This window comes from Hyla sarda, chromosome 10 (assembly GCF_029499605.1).
Source record: "Hyla sarda isolate aHylSar1 chromosome 10, aHylSar1.hap1, whole genome shotgun sequence".
NCBI classification, from domain to species: domain Eukaryota; kingdom Metazoa; phylum Chordata; class Amphibia; order Anura; family Hylidae; genus Hyla; species Hyla sarda.
Window position 1 is genome coordinate 123,488,150 of NC_079198.1, and position 24,140 is coordinate 123,512,289.

Consider the following 24,140-nt stretch of genomic DNA (forward strand, 5'->3'; position numbering starts at 1 on the left):
GGCATATTGGGATATTAAACTTACCAGAGCAGCACATTTATGATTGGTTGTGCACCATCTAAAATACAATATCTTCAAATAGATGAAATGATTGAATGCACTCACTATGTTAATCAATATCAATAATTCACTATGTTAATCAATATCAATAATTCACTATGTTAATCAATATCAATAATTGATAATCTTTGGTGTTTATTCATGTACACATGGTCACAGATGGTCAGAGAATTAAGTATAGAAGTCTATGATGTCTCCCTTACATTGCACATACACATCATGCTGCACTATATCTCTATAGGACATCCTCAAAAGCACCAACAGCATGGATGACGTAATAAAGCAGTAATGAGTAGTATAAGCTGTGAATCCAGCACTAGCGGGGAAGATATTACACTTAACAGAGTAGCACATATATGCTTTGGTTGTGCATGTACATGGGTACAACACTACAACATGAAATACAGTATCTTCAAATAGGTTAAATGATTGGCAGCACTCACCATGGTCAATATTAATAAGTGAGTAGATAATCACTGGGCACTTGGTCAAAGATGGTCAGAAAAGTAAGTGTAGACTAGCCTCTATGATGTCTCCCTTAAATTGAACATGTAGGACACCCTCAAAAGGCAGCAACAGCATGGATGACATTATAGAGCAGTACTGAGCAATATAAGCTGTGATCCATCACTAGGGGGGAGATGTTATACTTACCAGAGCTGCACATATTTGCGTTGGCTGTGCATGGACACAGGTAACATTATACTTAAAATACAGTATCTTCAAATGGATTAAATGATTGGCGGCACTCACCACCATAATCAATATCGATACTCGAGTCAATAATCTTTGGTGTTTATTCATGGACACATGGTCAAAGATGGTCAGAGAAGTAGGTATAGACTATCCTCTATGCTGTCTCCATACACTGCATATACAGACATGAGCTCCACTATATCTCTATAGGACATCCTCAAAAGCAGTAACAGCATGGATGATGTTCTAGAGCAGTACTGAGCAGTATAAGCTATGATACCAGCACTATGGGGGGGGGGGGGCATATTGGGATATTACACTTACCAGAGCAGCACATTTATGATTGGTTGTGCACCATCTAAAATACAATATCTTCAAATAGATGAAATTATTGAATGCACTCACTATGTTAATCAATATCAATAATTCACTATGTTAATCAATATCAATAATTGATAATCTTTGGTGTTTATTCATGGACACATGGTCAAAGATGGTCAGAGAAGTAGGTATAGAATACCCTCTTTGATGTTTCCATACAAGGCAAAAACACAAAAGAAGGGAGTATAGCTCTATAGAACATCCTCAAAAGCAGCAACAGCATGGATGACATTATAGAGCAGTACTGAGCAGTATAATCTGTGAATCCAGCACTAGGGGGGAGATATTACACTTAACAGGGCAGCACATATTTGCATTGGTTGTGCACGGACACGGGTACAACATTTTACTCAAAATATAGTATCTTTAAATAGATCAAATGATTGCCCGCAGTAATCTACAGTAATCAATATGAATGATTGAGTCTCTAATCACTGGCGTTAATTCATGTACACATGGTTGAAGATTGTCAGAGAAGCATCTTCCTGCACTTTACCTGGCCCCATTGGAAATACAACCGCTGCCTTCTGTGGTGGCTGGGTCCTGTTAGGGCTTTGGGTTGTTTGTAGGATATATACATAGGATAGAATACCAGGATGACTCCATTCCACTGATAAGATATTTTTCTGCCACCAATTACTAGGGCAGTGTTCCTCAAACTGCGGATCTCCAGTTATTTCAAAACTAAAACTCCCTTTGTACCTTGTCAGACGAAGGTCATTATGTAACTCCCATAGACTTGCATTGAGGGGGCAGGGTGTGACTTCATGAGGGGGCAGGGCTATTACATCACAAGCTCCCGGTGTCGGTGTGAGGTGGTTTTTTGCGCCCCCGTAGATCCATGTGTCGGCTCCTCCCCCAGCTCTCCAAACATTTCCGAAGCTAGAACTGGGGGAGGGCAGAGCAAGGGGAGGGAGGAGGTTCACGCCCCCTCCCTCATCTCCCCTCCCTGAGCTTGGCTGGACGCAGATCTCTACGGCACGCCCCCTCCCTGAGGACATAGATCTCCACGGCAGGTCCCCTCCCTCATCTCCCCGAGCTGAGGATGTAGAGCAGTGCTCCCAATGAGCTCTATGTGTAAAGGGGGACATACTGGAGGGAGGGGGCGTGAACCTCCTCCCTCCCCTTTCTCTGCCCTCCCCCAGCTCTAGCTTTGGAAATGTTCGGAGAGCTGGGGGAGGAGCGGACGCATGGATCTACGGGGGCGCAAAAAAACACCTCACACCGGCTCCAGCGTTCGGAACAGTTTGTTCCAAAAGCTGAGCAGCGGAGTACCCCTTTAATCATGACATGCATCTAACTAAATGCAACAAAATAGACCAGTATATGGAGGGTCCAATCCAATGTAATTCCTATAGACTCCCCTTAGGGATCCCCAAAAAAACCTTGTTTTACCATACACCCTTATTTAAAAACTTCCCATAAGTTTTATTATTGTCCAAAAAATTCCACACAATTAAAATTCAGAGCATCAGCCACTTGTATTTGAGTTAATCCTGTGACTTTAAGGAGAGGATTTATTCCTTCATCACTTGCTGATTGTCTGTTAGTTTTGCTATACAGAGTGGGGGAGATTTATCAAAAACTGTGCAGAGAAGGAGTGGTGCAGTTGCCCATAGCAACCAATCAGCTCCCTTCCTTAATTTTTAAAGAGACCTGTGAAAAATGAAAGAACTGATCTGATTGGTTGCTATGGGCAACTGCACCACTCCTTCTCTGCACAGTTTTTGATAAATCTCCCCCAATGTGTCTGCAGTACACACTCAGTATTGATGGCTTTACTCAAGGGGTTAAAATATCCCTACTCTGCCCCCCTCGTCATGCCTCTTGATGAAGCTACTCTGTAGCGAAACATGTCGAGGGGGCAGAGTAGGGATATTTTAACTAGTATTCGGAATGCAAATTTTTATATCGAATATCGCGAATATTTAGAATATAGTGCTATATATTCGTAATGACGAATATTCTTATTTTTTTTCACATGCAAATTTTTAAAGCGAATATCGCAAATATTTAGAATATAGTGCTATATATTCGTAATGACGAATATTCTTTTTTTTTTTCACATGCAAATTTTTATGCAAAATTTTATGCTAATTTTCCAATGGGAACAAAAAGTGAACAAACATAGCGAATATGCAAATTTTGCGAACATAAGACGAATAATCGTTAATATATTCGCGAAATATCGCAAATTCGAATATGGCCCCTGCTGCTCATCACTAATTTTAACCCCTTGAGCACAGCTATCAGTACTGAGTGTGTACTGCAGACACTCTGTATAGCAAAACGAACACACAATCAGCACAATCAGTGATGAAGGCATAAATCCTCTCCTTAAAATCACAGGATTAACTCAAATACAAGTGGCTGATGCTCTGAATTTTAATTGTGTGGAATTTTTTGGACAATAATAAAACTTATGGGAAGTTTTTAAATAAAGGTATATGGTAAAACAAGGGTATTTTTGGATGCATCTAGCTAAAACATCTCAACCAAACCAATGGGGTATTTTAAACAAGAAGTTTTAGCTGGATGCATGTCCTGATTAAGGGTCCTAGAGACTCGAAACGCATTGGTACTTATATCTGCCTCTGTATTCTATACGATGACTTAATTAAAGAAGCAGCTGCTGCAGAATGACCTCCCTTGTTGCTCTACTAGGTTTTCCTTCTCCGATACTCGGACAGTGTTATAACCCTCTGTATAGGGGATTGTCACAACTGTCCTTAATGCAGATTCTTTACTGCTGCTCACTCATTCTGACATCCACTGCTTAGGAAGGGGTGTGTTTGAGGCCAGCACTGAGCCTGCCCTCACTGACCATGCATTCACTTCTTCCCTGAGTCTGCTGTGCTGTGTTGGGTCTTTTCATCCAATCACTGCAGGCTGCTCTGTAACCCCTTCCGCTCTGTTTTCATGCTGCAGTCTGATGGGACAGGTGTGAACACAGAGGAGTGCTAGTCCCGCCCTCAGTTCCTGGACTTTGTCCCTGCCTGTACTTTAGCTGGGACAACGATGATGCTGCAGCCGGACAGGATTATGTTCTGGATAGTATAAGGACACCTAATGGTCTTTTTTATAAGCCATGATTTCTATACAAAATGTGCCTAGGTTCTGTATTTAGCTCACAAATCCCTCCGTTTTGCTGCTCATTCATTCTGACATCCACTGCTCAGAAAGGGGCACAACCGAGGCAAGCACTGACCCCGCCCTCACTCATGCATTCACTTCCTCCCTGAGTCTGCTGTGCTGGATCTTTTCATCCAATCACTGCAGGCTGCTCTGTAACCCCCTCCTCTCTGTTCTCATGCTGCAGTCTGATAGGACAGGAGTGAGCACAGAGGAGTGCTAGCCCCGCCCTCACTTCCTGGACTTTGTCCATGCCTGTGCTTAAGCTGGGAAAAAAGTGATGCTGCAGCCAAACAGGATTATGTTCTGGATGATATGGGGACCCCTAGTGGTCTTTTTTATATAAGCCAGGATTTTTATTTTAAAAAAAAAAAAAAAAAAAAAAAAAAAAAAGAATTTTTTTTTAATGAAGTTTATTAGAAAGGTTAATATTTTGCCAAGATGTACAAACATATAAAAAGTGTTTGATTCTGACAGCGCCCATTTAATAGTGGCCTTCTTTGATGTACTTTGAGAAGGGGGATGTAAAAAACAATTGAAGAACTAATTTTTGTGTGGTGTCCCAGTACGGGAGGAGTAACCCCGTGCTCCTGCTGTCCTATCAGGCCCCTGCGCTTGTTTCCCCATTGTAAATATTTTTTACCATGTAAAGTGTTGGAAAATGTAATGTTCCTTTAAGAGTTATACCATGTGATAAGTCATGTGATCTGAAGAGTGACCTATGGGCTCCCTGCTAGTCTCCCCCATATAAGCCCTGGGTGGAGCTTCTCTCTCTCTTTCGGCTGAGGTCCAGTGCAGTCTTGTCTAGTGTGTGTGTCCAGAGTGTTGGAGACCTCAAAGTCCAGTCCTGCAGCCGCCATCAAGTCAAGTAAGATAAAGTCACAGCTTTATGAGTCAAGTCAGTCCCTGTCATCTGTCAAGTCAGCGCGGTCTGCATTCAATTGTCCAGTCCTACTACAAGTCCCAGCAAGCCCTTAAGGTCTCTGAGTCACTGGTCACCTCCTTGGGCCCTGGCTGATCTGTATAGACTTTACCATCTGTCTACCCTCAGTAAAGCCCAGGACCCAGCAGTATACCTTTGGGTGGTTATAGGCTAAACCACACCCTGGCATCACGAATACAAGGGGTTAATGCCATCTGCCCCTGGGGTAACAACATCTGCCCTGCACCACACACCCTGCCACCACATTTGCAAAAAAAAAAAAAGGTAAAAATTATAATAATTTGTCTGTTTTTTTTTTGTTTTGTTTTTATATATAGAACTCCACCGATGGCTTCTTCTCTGGTAGAATAGATGGTCGTCTATCGCCGGTTGACTCAAAATAATGGACCGCTGGGAAGCTCCTATGTAAACTCGCCAGGGCCGTCTGCCCCTCTCCACCACCTGCTGTATGAAAAGGAAATGTATTTCGGATTCCAAGAGGCGTTGCAGCGTGTACCAAGTGTATTGTTCTCCCCGCTGCTCCCCCCCCCCCCCCCCCCCTACAATGCTGCCGGATTGGTTGAGACCGAGCACTGTGCGGTTTTGCCGTGTCTCTATGTGAGCAGCTCGCTCTCTGTGCTGCATGGAAGGAGCTGGGGGGCTTTTGTCTGGGTCTTGGATGCAATAAGCCCATTGACAGCTCCATGCGGCGCATCGCTCCGCAGCCAACGCCGGCCAGGAAGGTGAAGAACGAGTGCAGCCCGGAGACCACCGCTGTGCAATATCTATGAAGCCCCTGTGTGATCTGATTGAGGATCTTGTGCCTTTGAGGGACCCAGGATCCCTGTGAGCGGCTCTCTCTGCGGTACACACAAAGGATGCACTGAGCAGATGTGAATCGCTCTCTGTTCCCAGAGCAGGAAGGATTAAGGAATGAATGGGGGTCAGAGATCAGCGGGGAGAATGAAGCAGCTCTTTTCTCCACAATGAGGTATGGACCATTCACTTCATCCCTTCTACTACCGAATACCCTGTGTGGTCTGTAATGCTTGGTCAGTGGCTGCTGTGTGTTCTTTCGTGGCTTCACCTGCACCTAAAGCCCCCCCATAACTTTAAATCTAATTTTGCATCTCTTCAATGCAATGATATGTCATTGCTGACCGGCACTTATTTTTATCTGGCACCAATCAGGTTGACTTTTTGTCTGACACCATCTCATCCAACAGGTGTAGACGTGAGGACGGTGGTCTCCAAACTGTGGACCTCTAGATGTTGCAAAACTACGACTCCCAGCGTGCCCGGACAGCCGTTGGCTGTCCGGGCACGTTGGGAGTCGTAGTTTTGCAACATCTGGAGGACCACAGTTTGGAGACCACCGCATTAGGAGAACAGTAATGTTGCATTTTATGTCGTTTTTTGGTCTTCTCCATGGTGTAAGGAAGGAAGTCTTTTTAATATATAGAACCTGCAACATCCATAGACTTGATGTGCAGAGGGGCCCTTGGAAAGCTTATCGAGCTGCTATATCCGGGCATGCTGGGAGTTGTTGTTTTGGAACATCTGGAGGTCCACAGTTTGAAGACCACTGCATTAGGGAGTCTTTCTGATATATGGAACCTTCTACATCCATAGACTTTATATCTGGGCATGCTGGGAGTTGTAGTTTTGGAACATCTGGAGGTCCACAGTTTGAAGACCACTGCATTAGGGAGTCTTTCTGATATATAGAACCTTCTACATACATAGACTTTATACCTGGGCATGCTGGGAGTTGTAGTTTTGGAACATCTGGAGGTCCACAGAACGGAGACCACTGCATTAGAACCTTCTACATACATAGACTTTATTTGCCGACAGGGGCCCTTGGAAAGCTTATCCAGCAGCTATATCTGGGCATGCATGTAGTTGTAGTTTTGGAACATCTGGAGGTCCACAGTTTGAAGACCACTGCATTAAGGAGTTTTTCTAATATATAGAACCTTCTACATCCATAGACTTTATATCTGGTCATGCAGGGAGTTGTAGTTTTGGAACATCTGGAGGTCCACAGATCGGAGACCACTGCATTAGAACCTTCTACATCCATAGACTTTATATCTGGGCATGCTGGGAGTTGTAGTTTTGGAACATCTGGAGGTCCACAGTTCGGAGACCACTGCATTAGGGAGTCTTTCTGATATATAGAACCTGCTACCTACATAGACTTTATTTGCCAAGAGAGAGGCCCTTGGAAAGCTTATCGACCAGCTATATTCCGGGCATGCTTGGAGTTGTAGTTTTGCAACATCTGGAGATCCAAAGTTTGGAGACCACTGCATTAGGAGAACAGTAATGTTGCATTTCATGTAGTTTTGTGGTCTTCTACATGGTGTAGGGGAGTCTTTCTAATATATAGTACCTGCAAAATCCATAGACTTAATGGGCCCTTGGAAAGCTTATCGAGCTGCTATGTCCGGGCATGCTGGGAGTTGTAGTTTTGGAACATCTGGAGGTCCACAGTTTGGAGACCACTGCATTATGGAGTCTTTCTGATATATAGAACCTTCTACATCCATCGACTTAATTTGCCAAGAGAGGGGCTCTTGGAAAGCTTATCAACCAGCTATATCTGGGCATATTGGGAGTTGTAGTTTTGCAACACCTGGAGGTCCACAGTTTGGAGACCACCGCATTAGGAGAACCATAATGTTGCATTCTATGTAGTTTTGTGGTCTTCTACCTGGTGTAATGGAGTTATTGTAATAAATATAGAACCTTCTACATCCATAGACATTCTTTGCAGACAGAGGGGCCCTTGGAAAGCTTATCGAGAACCTATGTCCTAGCATGCAGGGAGTTGTAGTTTTGCAGCATCTGGAGGTCCACAGTTTGGAGACCACTGCATTAGGAGAACCATAATGTTGCATTCTATGTAGTTTTGTGGTCTTCTACCTGGTGTAAGTTATTTCTAATATATAGAACCTTCTACATCTATAGACTTTTTATTTGAGAGAGAGGCCCTTGGACAGCTTATCCAGCAGCTATGTCAAGGCATGCAGTGAGTTGTAGTTTTGCAACAGCTGGAGGTCCACAGCTTTGAGACCACTGCATTAGGATAACAGTAATGTTAGGTTTGTGGTGTAAGGGAGTCTTTCTAATACATAGAACCTGCTACATCTATAGACTTTATATGCAGAGAGGCCCTTGATAAGCTTATTGAGCAGATATGTCCATGATGCAGGGAATTGTAGTTTTGCAACATCTGGAGGTCCACAGTTTGCAGACCACTGCATTGGGAGAGCAGTAATGATGCATTTTATGTGGATTTTTTTGGTGTTTGGGAGTCTCTCTCATATATAGAACCTGCATAGACTTTTATTTACAGAGGGGCCCTTGGAAAGCTTATCAAGCAGCAAGACTTCCAATCCTTACTAGGGTCTTCTGCAGCAGTACGAGACTTTATTGCTGTCACTTCCACCTGTGACAATTTGCAGCCCATGAACTTCATCACAGAAAACAATCCTGGGGTGGTGTTTTTTGGGCATCATATTTTGAATACAGAGTTCCATGCCCATATTTGGCCCCCTGCCTTGTACCATGCATCTGTGACTGATTTTACAGGGAATTGAGAATTCCATGTCACTGCTGGGAGGATGGGAATTGCTGAAGGCGAGGGCATCAAGGCTGGTTGGCTGATTCCATACTGAACGCCTGGAGATGGAGTTTAGTGGCCGCCTATCTTAAGGCAAACACGAGGAGCGACTGCTGAGCCGGCGGAGAGACCCTACAGATCAATGCCTTAAATAAGACTCTGTGGTGGTGACTCTCAGAGATACGAAAGGTTCTGGAGGTGGTAGCAAGACCTAAGGTGGCAAAGAAAGAGTAAAATTTGGGTTTCCACAAGGCAAAGTGAATGAAATGACAAAGTAGAACAGTAGGAGCCGAACAACTGCCGGAGCTAAGGGCAATGGAACTGACAACCCACATTAGGCTTGCTGCATTGCACATTGAGAAAAAAACTTTTGTCAAAATTACATTATTGTTGCTGTGGCCTTTGTCAGGAAGGGACTGTTCTGGATTTATATGGGGCTCTATTGGAAGGGTAGGGCCCAAAAAGTGTCCAGGGGGACTATTCTCCTCCAGGTCATTCATTAATACACAGATGGATCCAGCACTGGGAAGTTACCAGGAGCTTTTATATTGGTGCATAGACCTTATCTGTACGGGAACTGTCAGCCATAAGTCAAGGTTATCCAGCAGGAGGGGACATGTATCGGGTATAGAGATGTACAATTGTGGGGCTTAATTTTCCCAGATTGGATGACGCTACCTATTTACTTGAATGGATCCACGGATGCATGACCTCCAGTATCCTTTAGTGAATCATAAGTGTTGTTGTTACATAGGTTAGTTGTTACATAGGTAAGTTGTTACATAGATGTGTTGTACATAGGTTAGTTGTTACGTAGGTGAGTTGTTACATAGATGTGTTGCATAGGTTAGTTGTTACATAGGTGAGTTGCTACATAGATGCGTTGTACATAGGTTAGTTGTTATGTAGGTTAGTTGTTACATAGATGTGTTGTACATAGGTTAGTTGTTACAGAGGTGAGTTGTTACATAGATGTGTTGTACATAGGTTAGTTGTTACATAGGTAAGTTGTTACATAGATGTGTTGTACATAGGTTAGTTGTTACGTAGGTGAGTTGTTACATAGATGTGTTGCATAGGTTAGTTGTTACATAGGTGAGTTGCTACATAGATGCGTTGTACATAGGTTAGTTGTTATGTAGGTTAGTTGTTACATAGATGTGTTGTACATAGGTTAGTTGTTACATAGGTGACTTGTTACATAGATGTGTTGTACATAGGTTAGTTGTTACATAGGTGAGTTGTTACATAAATGTGTTGTTACATAGGTGAGTTGTTACATAGATGTGTTGTACATAGGTGAGTTGTTACATAGATGTGTTGTACATAGGTGAGTTGTTACATAGATGTGTTGTACATAGGTGAGTTGTTACATAGATGTGTTGTACATAGGTGAGTTGTTACATAGATGTGTTGTACATAGGTGAGTTGTTACATAGATGTGTTGTACATAGGTGAGTTGTTACATAGATGTGTTGTACATAGGTGAGTTGTTACATAGATGTGTTGTACATAGGTGAGTTGTTACATAGATGTGTTGTACATAGGTGAGTTGTTACATAGATGTGTTGTACATAGGTGAGTTGTTACATAGATGTGTTGTACATAAGTTAGTTGTTACATAGGTGAGTTTTTACACAGATGTGTTTTACATAGGTTAGTTTGGTGTTTCTCCAACCCCCCCCCCCCCCCCCCCCCCCAGCGTGCCTTCAGCTGTTGAAAAACTACAACTCCAATCATGGGAGTTGTAGTTTTGCAACAGTTGGAGGCGCGCTGGTTGGAAAAGGCTAGGTTAGTTGTTTCATAGGTGAGTTGTTACATAGATGTCTTGTACATAGGTGAGTTGTTACATAGGTGAAAACTTACATACATGTGTTGTACGTAGGTTAGTTGTTACATAGGTGAGTTGTTACATAGATGCGTAGTACATAGGTGAGTTGTTACATAAATGTGTTGTTACATAGGTAATTTGTTACATAGATGTGTTGTACATAGGTGAGTTGTTACATAGGTGAAAAATTACATACGTGTTGTACATAGGTGAGTTGTTACATAGATGTGTTGTACATAGGTTAGTTGTTACATAGGTGAGTTGTTCCATAGATGTGTTGTACATAGGTAAGTTGTTACATAGATGTGTTGTACATAGGTTAGTTGTTACATAGGTGAATAGTTAAATACATGTGCGATACATAAGTTAGTTGTTACATAGGTGAAAACTTACATACATGTGTTGTACGTAGGTTAGTTGTTACATAGGTGAGTTGTTACATAGATGCGTAGTACATAGGTGAGTTGTTACATAAATGTGTTGTTACATAGGTAATTTGTTACATAGATGTGTTGTACATAGGTGAGTTGTTACATAGGTGAAAAATTACATACGTGTTGTACATAGGTGAGTTGTTACATAGATGTGTTGTACATAGGTTAGTTGTTACATAGGTGAGTTGTTCCATAGATGTGTTGTACATAGGTAAGTTGTTACATAGATGTGTTGTACATAGGTTAGTTGTTACATAGGTGAATAGTTAAATACATGTGCGGTACATAAGTTAGTTGTTACATAGGTGAGTTGTTACATAGATGTGTTGTATATAGGTGAGTTGTTACATAGGTGAAAAAGGACATACGTGTTGTACATAGGTTAGTTGTTACATACATGTGTTGTACATAGGTTAGTTGCTACATAGGTGAATAGTTAAATACATGTGCGGTACATAAGTTAGTTGTTACATAGGTGAGTTGTTACATAGATGTGTTGTACATAGGTGAATAGTTAAATACATGTGCGATACATAAGTTAGTTGTTACATAGGTTAGTTGTTACATACATGTGCTGTACATAGGTTAGTTGCTACATAGGTGAATAGTTAAATACATGTGTGGTACATAAGTTAGTTGTTACATAGTTTTTATATAGATGCAGTGCTTCATAGGTCTTATATAAATTAGTAATTACACAGATGTCATAGTTGAATTACATTCCATAGTAACATAGGTGAGTTGTTCCATAGATAAGTTGATACATACTTTACATACATTACATAGTTGTTACATAGATGAGTTGATGCACAGTTGTACACAGATACGTTGATACATAGTTGTTATAGGGTAAAACATAGTTGTTATAGATGATTTGTTACCTAGTGACTTTTGTGTAATATAAACATAGTGATCCAGTGTTGTTTATGTCATGTCTACCCCTGCCATCAGTCTCTGCATCCATTGCCGACCTGTGTCACCTTGTTAAATGTATCAGTAACTATCTGAACCTCTGACGCAGATGTGGACACAATTCTGCCTCCTGTATAAGTCTATGCTTTCTTATTTCCCTGCAAACACCCCCCCCCCCCTTTCATCAGTTGTGTGCCGCAAAGTAGTGGCGTGTGAGAGGCCGTGTCACAGCGTTGATTCGGTCAATAGAGGTCTTTGCTGCACAGTCCGGCTTATCGTCTCGTTTTCCAGCCAGACGTTCTCAGTAATGTGTTAAATGCGCACAATTTATCCTGGGTGTTAGAGCGGGGCCCAGTGCGACGCCGGCTTCTGCTGTTCACTGTAATGATTCGGTGATGAGAGCCGCGGTTATATAACACAGGAGGTGCAGGACACTGGAATAGGATAGATGGAGGGGAAAAATAAGTATGAAGATGCTGCACCATCCATGACCAGCATCACTGAGGTTACACGGACTGGCATTAAGTGACTAGAGCTGCGAAATCTGTAACACAAAGCAGGTATCTCATACTGATCACATAGATGCTGAAATATGAATCCTCGGCTCTCCTGATCTGCAGCTTCATATTTCATGCTCTCGACAGAGAAGATGGTCTGGGCAGGACTCATGGTTCACATTGACCTTCACTGTGGTGACATACCGTCAGCCATCACAAAGCATCACCTCTCATCAATCACATCTGTCCGAGGATCTCCGGGTGGAGAGATGGACTCAGACACATCCATTTTCTTGATACTTTGTTTGATGTTTCATCTGGTCCAAGACGCCTATAAATCAACTTTTATTAGATTTGGAGAAAGCTGTTAAGGTGTTAAAGAAAACACTTGGCACGGCCCTGGGGCATGATGGACAGTGGAGCAGCAGGTGGCATATTTCATCCTAATAACCATTGCTGGGTGGCAGGTTTTTAACTCATGGAGATACATCTTCTTGGCCTGGGCATTGAGCTATCACAAGGCACAGAATATCTATCGTGTGGCTGCATGATGGCATGTCAATGCCAAGAAACAGAGCTGTGGGCACTTGTCTCTTCGTGACCGGCTTAGATATCTTTTGAAAACTTGGCAATGCCTATTTGATGTTTTTTTCCCCATGTTATGGTCAGTAAATTGTGCAAAATTCTTCTTTTTATTAGAAAATAGATGGATTAACCAAAAAAGATTATCCAAAATGTCCCATGCTAATTATGATAGTAGGATTGGCCTCGTAATATCCAAGAAGTGCCACTGCTGAGATTAACAACCAACCATAGGTTCCTCCATGATGAACATACAAACTGACAGCAGCATGTTATAGAGCTGGAGGAGCTGAGCGGATTGATATATAGTTTGGTGGGAAAAGATTTAGCATAACTTTATTTATTCAAATCCTTGCTCATTCTAAGCTTAGAGAGCCCAGTAGGCAGTCCTACTCAGTAGGACTGCCTACTGGACTCCTAGAATTTCAATTTCAACAAATTGCAAGTTATGCTGAATCTTTTCCAAAAACATTGATGGGCATGCATAGTTTAACAAAAAAAACTAAAAGATTTTCCAATATGTCTCTATCTTTTCATGATAAAAAGATTGGCCTTGCATACAGTGGCATTACTGAGATTAACAACCAACCATAGGTTCCTCCATGATGAACATACAAACTGACAGCAGCATGTTCTAGAGCTGGAGGAGCTGAGCGGATTGATATATAGTTTGGTGGGAAAATATTTAGCATAACCTTATTTATTCAAAATCTTTGCTCATTCTAAGCTTAGAGAGCCCAGTAGGCAGTCCTACTCAGTAGGACTGCCTACTGGACTCCTAGGATTTAAATTTCAACAAATTGCAAGTTATACTGAATCTTTTCCGCAAACATTGATGGCCATGCAGAGTTTAATCAAAAAAGATGGGACGTGTTTAGTTTAACAAAAAACAAAAAGATTTTCCAATATGTCTCATGCTTTTTATGATAGTAAGATTGGCCTTGTATACTGTGCCACTGCTAAGATGACTGACCAACCATTGGTTCCTACATGATGAACATACAAACTGACAGCAGCATGGTTTAGAGCTGGAGAAGTTGAGCAGATCGATACATAGTTCGGTGGGAAAAGATTTGGCATAACCTTATTTATTCAAATCTTTGCTCATTCGAAGCTTAGAGAGCCCAGTAGGCAGTCATACTCGGTAAGACTGCCTACTGGACTCCTGGAATTTCAATTCAAACAAATTGCAGGTTATACTGATTCTTTTCCACAAAATGACATCTCAATGTGCTCGGCTCCTCTTTATAACATGCAGTGCTGGTAAATTTGTTTTTTTTCATACTAATAGTTTCCGTTTAAGACTTTCATAAGAATCTAGAACATGTTACATACTGGAACATCAATCTTTGATTTAAGGTTATCGCAGTGTTTCCCAACCAGTGTGCCTCCAGCTGTTGCAAAACTACAACTCCCAGCATGCCCGGACAGCCTTCGGCTGTCCGGGCATGCTGGGAGTTGTAGTTTTTCAACAGTGGGAGACACGCTGGTTGGAAAAGTCTAGGTTAGTTGTTACATAGATGCATTAGATAGGTTAGTTGTTACATAGGTAAGTTGTTGCACAGATGTGTTGTACATAGGTTGGTTTGGTGTTTCCCATCCAGCGTGCCTCCAGCTGTTGCAAAACTACACCTCCCAGCTGGCCGAACAGCCTTCGGCCAGGTATGTATGTGTCATTTAGCATACTTATAGACAAGAAGAGCGCTCCTAGTGTGATAACGTATTATAAAGAGGAGATGGAAAAGGCAAAAACCAAGTACAACTATGGTGAAAACGTGGGATAACCCTTCAACGGGCGAAGATCGGCAGCCGCTCCTGGCAACACAGGTGAAGCACTCAGATGGATCCCTCCAAGGAACAGCCCAGGTTGAATGCAGCGCACAAGACTTCAAAAGTAAAATGGTTTCTTTACCCGGCATGCAACACGTTTCGCTGGACAACCAGCTTCATCAGGCAGCTTCATGCCTGATGAAGCTGGTTGTCCAGCGAAACGCCTTGCATGCCGGGTAAATAAACCATTTTACTTTTGAAGTCTTGTGCGCTGCATTTATCCTGGGCTGTTCCTTGGAGAGATCCGTCTGAGTGATTTAGCATACTTGTCAACTTATATGATTTCACCAGATCAAAAAATTTTGCATACAATGGTGGATGGTCCAAATTTCTGGCCCCATTGTCTACGGGGCATCAGATGGGACACTAGATGCAATGAGTCCAGCATATTGCATCTTGTGCTCCTATCTGGGAACGTTTTGGATCATTGGATATGGGTAAACCTGACCTTATAGGGTGAGATAGCTCCCACTGGGAAATTATAGGCATATGCACCATCTTGGACCTTTTCTGTATACCCAATCCTGATTGTAGATTATTTTCAGGGCATTCTAGGGCTTGCAGCTTGAGATTTAGGTTCTGGATGAGGTTGCCCGAGGGTGGTTACCCCATGGTTAGCCTTAGGCCAGGTATGCATATGTGTTTTGGCATAGATGTCATCTCATATGGTTGCACCAGAACAAAGTTGTGGTCCAAAGTTCTGGCACCATTGTCCATAGACACTAGATGCAATGATCCAGCATGTTGCCTGTTGCGTTCCCATCTGGGACAGTTTTGGATCATTGGATTTACGTGAACCTGACATAATAGGGTGACATAGCCCTCACTAGGGAATCATAGGGATAGGTACCATCTTGGACCTCTTCTATTTACCCAACCTGGATATCAATCTGTATAAATGCATTCTTGCTTATTGGTGCCATTCTTCATTCCTGGAAAAATTTTATACCCCTGCTTGACAGCCTAGGTCTTAAAGGGGTTATCCAGGAAAAAACTTTTATATATATATATATATATATATATATATATATGTATGTATATATATATATATATATATATATATATATATATATATATATATCTCAACTGGCTCCAGAAAGTTAAACAGATTTGTAAATTACTTCTATTAAAAAATCTTAATCCTTTCAGTACTTATGAGCTGCTGAAGTTGAGTTGTTCTTTTCTGTCTAAGTGCTCTCTGATGACACCTGTCTCGGGAACCACCCAGTTTAGAAGCAAATCCCCATAGCAAACCTCTTCTACTCTGTGCAGTTCCCGAGACAAGCAGAGATGTCAGCAGAGAGCACTGTTGCCAGACAGAAAACAACAACTCAACTTCAGTAGCTGATAATTATTGAAAGGATTAAGATTTTTTTTTTATAGAAGTAATTTACAAATCTGTTTAACTTTTTGGATCCAGTTGATATATAAAAAAAAAAAAAAAGTTTTTTTCCTGGATAACCCTTTAAGACTATTATGGTTTGATGTAACACTGGTATTTTTGGATATGTTCTGGATATATTATGTTTTGATTGTTTTCAATGATGCTATTAAAACCTACATTTTATGGTTGTGACTCTCAGTGTAAACCATTGGTTCACCGGAAGCAAGCGAGAAACCTGTTTATCAGTCCCTTTGGCGTTATTGTCTGTAATAATTCTATTAATATAATTGTTCATCGTTCACCATCATTTGATTTAGCTGCAATTTTCTCTAAATGTTCCTAATTGGGAAGGAAGACACCAGCCATTTCTTCAGGATGATTTTAGTGTGACCCCTATCTGACGTTCTCATTCTTGTCTTCTACGTTATTTAAAGAGAAAAGCAGGGGCCCCAGCCATGGAGATTAATGAGCCGATACTCTGATGATAATTACATCGGATTCAGCAATTAAGATCCTTCACCAAGCTGCGCTGCAAAAATACCACGTGTGGGGAAAAAGTATTTGCGCCGTTCACATCGGTTGTATGTCTGCATTATGGTCACACTGTATGATCACTGACTAATCACTTTTTTTATTAAAATTTTAAAGCACAAGTCCCAAATTTCAGCTCCAGCATGGAAAGAGGCAGGCCAGGCTGAGCGGGACTGTTGCCGAGGCAACCGTAATACACTAGGGCAAAATTCTGCGCAGGAGCACTTTTCTGATGAACAGCGCTCATACGCAAATCTTGCATGTTAACTTTAGCCAGGCCTGGTGCAAGGATTTTTGCCACCCTAGACATAAGCTAATTTTGCCACCCCTTGACCCCGCCCATTGGCTCCGCCATTTGACACGCCCCACTTTACCACTGGGGTGACACACTGTAACAAACCTCCTCCTCATGTAATCTCCTTACTACTGGGGTGACACACTGTAACAAACCAACTCCTCATGTAATCTTACATCTGGGGTGACACACTGTAACAAACCTCCTCCTCATGTACTTACCTTACTACTGGGGTGACACACTGTAACAAACCTCCTCCTCATGTAATCACCTTACTACTGGGGTGACACACTGTAACAAACCCCCTCCTCATGTAATCACCTTACTACTGGGGTGACACACTGTAACAAACCTCCTCCTCATGTAATCACCTTACTACTGGGGTGACACACTGTTACAAACCCCCTCCTCATGTAATCTCCTTACTACTGGGGAGACACACTGTAACAAACCTCCTCCTCATGTAATCTCCTTACTACTGGGGTGACACACTGTAACAAACCTCCTCCTCATGTAATCTTCTTACAACTGGGGTGGCACACTGTAAAAAACCTCTTCCTCATGTAATCTCCTTACTACTGGGGTGACACACTGTAACAAACCTCCTCGTCATGTAATCTCCTTACTACTGGGGTGACACACTGTAACAAACCTCCTCGTCATGTAATCTCCTTACTACTGGGGTGACACACTGTAACAAACCTCCTACTCATGTAATCACCTTACTACGGGGGGGACACACTGTAACAAACCTCCTCCTCATGTAATCTCCTTACTACTGGGGTGACACACTGAAACAAACCTCCTCCTCATGTAATCACCTTATTACTGGGGTGAAACGCTGTAACAAACCTCATCCTCATGTAATGTTACTACTGGGGTGACACACTGTAACAAACCCCGTCCACATGTAATCTCCTTACTACTGGGGTGACGCACTGTAACAAACCTCCTCCTCATGTTATCTCCTTACTACTGGGGTGACACACTGTAACAAACCTCCTCCTCATGTAATCACCTTACTACTGGGGTGACACACTGTAACAAACCTCATCCTCATGTAATCTTACTACTGGGGTGACACACTGTAACAAACCTCCTCCTCATGTAATCTCCTTACTACTGGGGTGACACACTGTAACAAACCTCCTCCTCCTCATGAAATCTCCTTACTACTGGGGTGACACACTGTAACAAACCTCCTCCTTATGTTATCTCCTTACTACTGGGGTGACACACTGTAACAAACCCCGTCCACATGTAATCTCCTTACTACTGGGGTGACGCACTGTAACCAACCTCCTCCTCATGTAATCTCCTTACTACTGGGGTGATACACTGTAACAAACCTCCTCCTCCTCATGTAATCTCCTTACTACTGGGGTGACACACTGTAACAAACCTCCTCCTCATGTTATCTCCTTACTACTGGGGTGACACACTGTAACAAACCTCCTCCTCATGTAATCTCCTAACTACTGGGGTGACACACTGTAACAAACCTCCTCCACATGTAATTACCTTACTACTGGGGTGACACACTGTAACAAACCTCCTCCTCATGTAATCTCCTTACTACTGGGGTGACACACTGTAACAAACCTCCTCTTCATGTAATCTCCTTACTACTGGGGTGACACACTGTAACAAGCCTCCTCCTCATGTATTCTCCTTACTACTGGGGTGACACACTGTAACAAACCTCCTCCTCATGTAATCTCCTTACTACTGGGGTGACACACTGTAACAAACCTCCTCCTCCTCATGTAATCTCCTTACTACTGGGGTGACACACTGTAACAAACCTCCTCCTCATGTTATCTCCTTACTACTGGGGTGACACACTGTAACAAACCTCCTCCTCATGTAATCTCCTAACTACTGGGGTGACACACTGTAACAAACCTCCTCCTCATCTAGAGTGATGTTGAACTTCGGCTGTAATTGCCTACTGGGTGATGTAGTTTTGCAACACCTAAAGATACACAGGTTGTGGAAGACTGTCCTAAAGTGTGATGTCAAGCGTTGGCTGTCTGAACATGATGGGAGTTGTAGTTTTGCAACAGCTGGAGAGCCACCGGTAGCAAAGCACTGTCCTACATAGTGATGTTAGCCTTCTGCTGCCAGGACATGATGGGTGTTGTAGTTTTTCAGCAGCTGGTGAGCACTATCCTATAATGTGATGTCAGCCTTTGGCTTTCAGGATATAGTAGTTATGCAGCAAATGGACGGCCACAGGTTGGGAAGGATTGTCCTATAGGGTGATTTTGACCTTCTATTGTAAGGGCATGATAGGAGTTGTAGTTTCGCAACTGCTGGAAAGCCACAGATTGGGGAACACTGTTATATAGAATGATGTCAATCTTCGTCCGTCATGGCATGATTGAGTTTTGCGACAGCTGGAGAATGTTATTAGCCATATTGAAGAGATCTTCCACATCGGCTGTGCTGCTCCCTTGTAAGCTGTGACGTCACATCACAGGCTGTGAAAGCAAGCTGTTCTGTCTCTCCTCCCACCTCCCCTTCTGTCAGCACAGGACTAGACCAGTGATGTGAAGGGGGAAGCTCCTTTACTTCTCATTAGATTTATGACATTAGATAAGGCAGCAGGAAGATGTTCCTAGTCACCAGTTTCCATCAGAACAGGCTCACCGCTGCCTTATCTAATGAGCACAGCTAATGTGGAAGATCTGTGCATTATGGCTAATAACATTGTATTAGCAAGTTGCTTTATTATACTTTTTAACACCGTACACATGCTGTTTCTTTTCCCGGACAACCCCTTTAACTACAAGAATAGTTGGAACAGTGGTGAATTTTTTTTATCTACAAAATGAAATGAAGGCTGCAGGGGCAATTCATCCAGCAAGTCAGAGAGCATCATCAGTCATGTGACTTACAGAGATGGAACCCGCAGAGGAACATTACAACATCATCTTGGTGATCTCCTGGTTATTGGGATAATGTTCTATAGACAAGTGGTCTTCAAACTGCGGTCCTTCAGATGTTGCAAAACTACAACTCCCAGCATGCCCGGACAGCCTTTGGCTGTCTGGGCATGCTGGGAGTTGTATTTTTGCAACAGCTGGAGGCACACAGGCTGGAAAACACTGATCTAAGACCTGCTGTATACTAAGGAGGCGCAAGAACCCCCAAAGCAGCTGTCTGCAGATGGTGGACTCTCCTTTTTGGTATGACTAATATGACTTTTTTTTTTTTTTTTCCTTCTGGAGAAGCTAATTTACAAACGATACAAAACATGTTATTATTGCAGCTGCAGCTAGTTATTAATTGTAAAGGGGCAGATACTTTATCATAGCATCTATGTCTACATGATGTGTCTGGAAGGAAACACTGTAATTGTATATAGCAGTGTTTCCTAACCAGGGTGCCTCCAGCTGTTGTAAAACTTTCTGTTGCAGAACCAATGGCTGCCCGGGCATGCTGGGAGTTGTAGTTTTGCAACAGCTGGAGGTGCACAGTTTGGAGACCACTGATCTACTAGTTCCTAAAATCCTCTCAGGCTATGTTCGCAACATAGTATTTTTGGTCAATATTTGAAGCTCATTTTTTGCCAAAACCAGAAGTGGGTTAAAAATACTGAAAAAGTGATAAAATTACCACATGTATTCAATGGGATTCTGCTGCACCGCGCACACTGCAGAATGTTCTGACTCCGCAGAAAGAATGAATGTGTTCAGCGGAATCCTTTCGGAAATGCATTGCTGTCTATGGAGACAGAACATTTCTGATCCAGTTGGCGCTGACGCACAAAGATTGTCTGCCTGGAATTTTTTACCAGCAGATATTCTACCATGTGAATGGGCCCTTAGGAAAAAGTCATTGTACACAACTCAGATGTGACACAACCGTTTGTTCTTCCCTTATGTCCTACCAGCTGCACAGATGTGTATTGTGCGCTGCTGTTAGGACTAAAGGAAAACAAAATTAAGTATTCTCTTTCAACCGACCTGCAGCAGACAAATATGTATATGTGCTGCTGTTAGGACTAAGGGAAAACAAAATATTGTTAGACATTTGATTCCCTTATGTCCTACCAGCAGCACAGATGTGTATTTGTGGCTGCTGTTAGGACTAAAGGAAAACAAAATTAAGTATTCTCTTACATCCGACCTTCAGCAGACAAATATGTATCAGTGCTGCTGTAAGGACTAAGGGAAAGCAAAATATTGTTAGAAATTTGACTCCCTTACGTCCTACCAGCAGCACAGATGTGTATTTGTGTGCTGCTGTTAGGACTAAAGGAAAACAAAATTAAGTTTTCTCTTACATCCGACCTGCAGCACGCAAGTATGCATCTGGGCTGCTGTTAGGACTAAGGGAAAACAAAATATCTTTAGAAAATTAAGATTTTGTAGTGCTGGAGGCTAGGATTTAGCTCCGGACATTGATTCATCTGTATACTTTGGTGCAGATGGTATCAACAAGGCTGATAGAAAGTCCAATAAAATGCCCCTAAATGAAAAAACTAAATGTGATGTGAACACAGCCCAAAAAACAGGCAGTGGGCAAACATTTCTCTTTTATTTTGAACTCCCAAGATGCAGTTTTTGTGGCTTTTTTTTTCTTATGGCATTTTTACCCTTGCGTTTTTCTCATAAAAAGTCATGTGATTCTTTCATCATGTGACTCAAGGATTTCTATTGAAGAAATGGGGGAGGGGTGTGTGAAATGCCAGTAAATACGCCAATGCTAAAGCCACATGGCATTTTGATGGTCTTTTTGCCTTCCATTGACTTCTATGGGAGAAAAATGCCCCCAAAAAACAAAAAAGATAGACCATAGATTAAAAAACTGCCACTGAGTACAAAAATGGTACGTGGTTTTGGTTCAGTATTGACTTTCAGCTTACAAAAAAATTTCTGTGTGGCGAATGTGCAGTTTTTTGTGTGTTTTATGCATATCACTGGATATTGACTATAGAGAGAAAGAAGATTTAAGTAATAAGATACATTTGGGAGTGTTATGAGTCTATATGGGGGTGTTATTCGTCTATACGAGGGTGTTATTAGTCTATATGGGGGTGTTATGAGTCTATACGAGGGTGTTATTAGTCTATATGGGGGTGTTATTAGTCTATATGGGGGTGTTATTAGTCTATACGAGGGTGTTATTAGTCTATATGGGGGTGTTATTAGTCTATATGGGGGTGTTATTCGTCTATACGAGGGTGTTATTAGTCTATATGGGGGTGTTATGAGTCTATATGGGGGTGTTATGAGTCTATATGGGGGTGTTGTTAGTGTATATGAGGGTAATTGTTAATGTATATGGGGGTGTTATTAGTGTATGTGGAGTGTTATGAGTGTATGTGGGGCTAAGCTATATGGGGTGCAGAGATAGCAGTCGCACTGGGGCCCTGGTACCTAAAGGGGCCCCAACGCACATCTGCCCCATAAGAGACCAGTATTATATAATTTGCACATGAGACCCTGTTGCAGATTTTGCATTGGGGCCCAGAAGCTCCAAGTTACACCACTGATATGGGGGGTGTTATTAGTGTATATGGGAGGTGGGTTATAAGTGTATGTAGAGTGTTATTAGTGTAAGTGTGGTGTTATTAACATGTTATTAGTGTATGCGTAATGGGCCCTATTAGTGTATGTGGGGGGTCAAATTAGTGTATGTGGGGGGTCCTATTAGTGCATGTGGTGGTCCTATTAGTGTATATGGGGGTCCTATTAGTGTATGCAGAGATGTTATTAGTGTATGTGGGGGGTCCTATTAGTTTATGTGGGGGTCCTATTAGTATATGCAGAGGTGTTATTAGTGTATGTGGGGGGTCCTATAAGTGTATGCGGGGTCCTATTAGTGTATGCAGAGGTGTTATTAGTGTATGTGGGGGTCCTATTAGTGTATGTGGGGGTCCAATTAGTGTATGTGGGGGGTCCTATTAGTGTATGTGGGGTCCTATTAGTATATGCAGAGGTGTTATTAGTGTATGTGGGGGGTCCTATAAGTGTATGCGGGGGTCCTATTAGTGTATGCAGAGGTGTTATTAGTGTATGTGGGGGTCCTATTAGTGTATGTGGGGGTCCAATTAGTGTATGTGGGGGGTCCTATTAGTGTATGTGGGGTCCTATTAGTGTATGCAGAGGTGTTATTAGTGTATGTGGGGGTCCTATTAGTGTATGTGGGGTCCTATTAGTGTATGCAGAGGTGTTATTAGTTTTTGTGGGGGTCCTATTAGTGTATGCAGAGGTGTTATTAGTGTGTGTGGGGGTCCTATTAGTGTATGCAGAGGTGTTATTAGTGTATGTGGGGGTCCTATTAGTGTATGTGGGGTCCTATTAGTGTATGCAGAGGTGTTATTAGTGTATGTGGGGGTCCTATTAGTGTATGTGGGGGTCCTATTATTGTATGCAGAGGTGTTATTAGTGTATGTGGGATTAGTGTATGTGGGGGGGTCCTATTAGTGTATGCAGAGGTGTTATTGGTGTATGTGGGGGTCCTAATAGTGTATGTGGGGGTCCTATTAGTGCATGCAGAGGTATTATTAGTGTATGTGGGGGATCATATTAGTGTATTTGGGGGTCCTATTAGTGTATGTGGAGGTCCTATTAGTGTATTTGGGGGTCCTATTAGTGTATGTGGGGGTCCTATTAGTGTATGTGGGGGTCCTATTAGTGTATGCAGAGGTGTTCTTAGTGTATGTGGGGGGGTCCTATTAGTGTATGTGGGGGGGACTATTAGTGTATGTGGGGGTCCTATTAGTGTATGTGGGGGGGTCCTATTAGTGTATGCAGAGGTGTTATTAGTGTATGTGGGGTCCTATTAGTGTATGTGGGGGTCCTATTAGTGTATGCAGAGGTGTTATTAGTGTATGTGGGGGTCCTATTAGTGTATGCAGAGGTGTTATTAGTGTATGTGCGGGTCCTATTGGTCCTAATATGTGGGGGTCCTATTTGTGTATGTGGGGGTCCTATTAGTGTATCCAGGTGTTATTAGTGTATGTGGGGGGTCCTATTTGTGTATGTGGGGGTCCTATTAATGTATGTGAG

At 42.3% G+C, this 24,140-nt stretch overlaps 1 protein-coding gene across 3 annotated transcripts in view; it reads left to right on the forward strand.

Moving 5' to 3' along the window:
- Window positions 1–5,787: 5,787 nt before the first annotated feature.
- Window positions 5,788–24,140, forward strand: part of B3GAT1 (beta-1,3-glucuronyltransferase 1) — a 69,199-nt gene continuing 50,846 nt past the window's right edge. For 2 of the 3 annotated variants that reach the window (XM_056543933.1, XM_056543932.1), the window contains exon 1: window positions 5,789–6,182. The gene's annotated coding sequence lies outside the window, so the exon portion shown is untranslated. Of the gene's footprint in view, window positions 6,183–24,140 lie in introns of all 3 variants that reach the window. The other variant, XM_056543934.1, reaches the window with a different exon arrangement.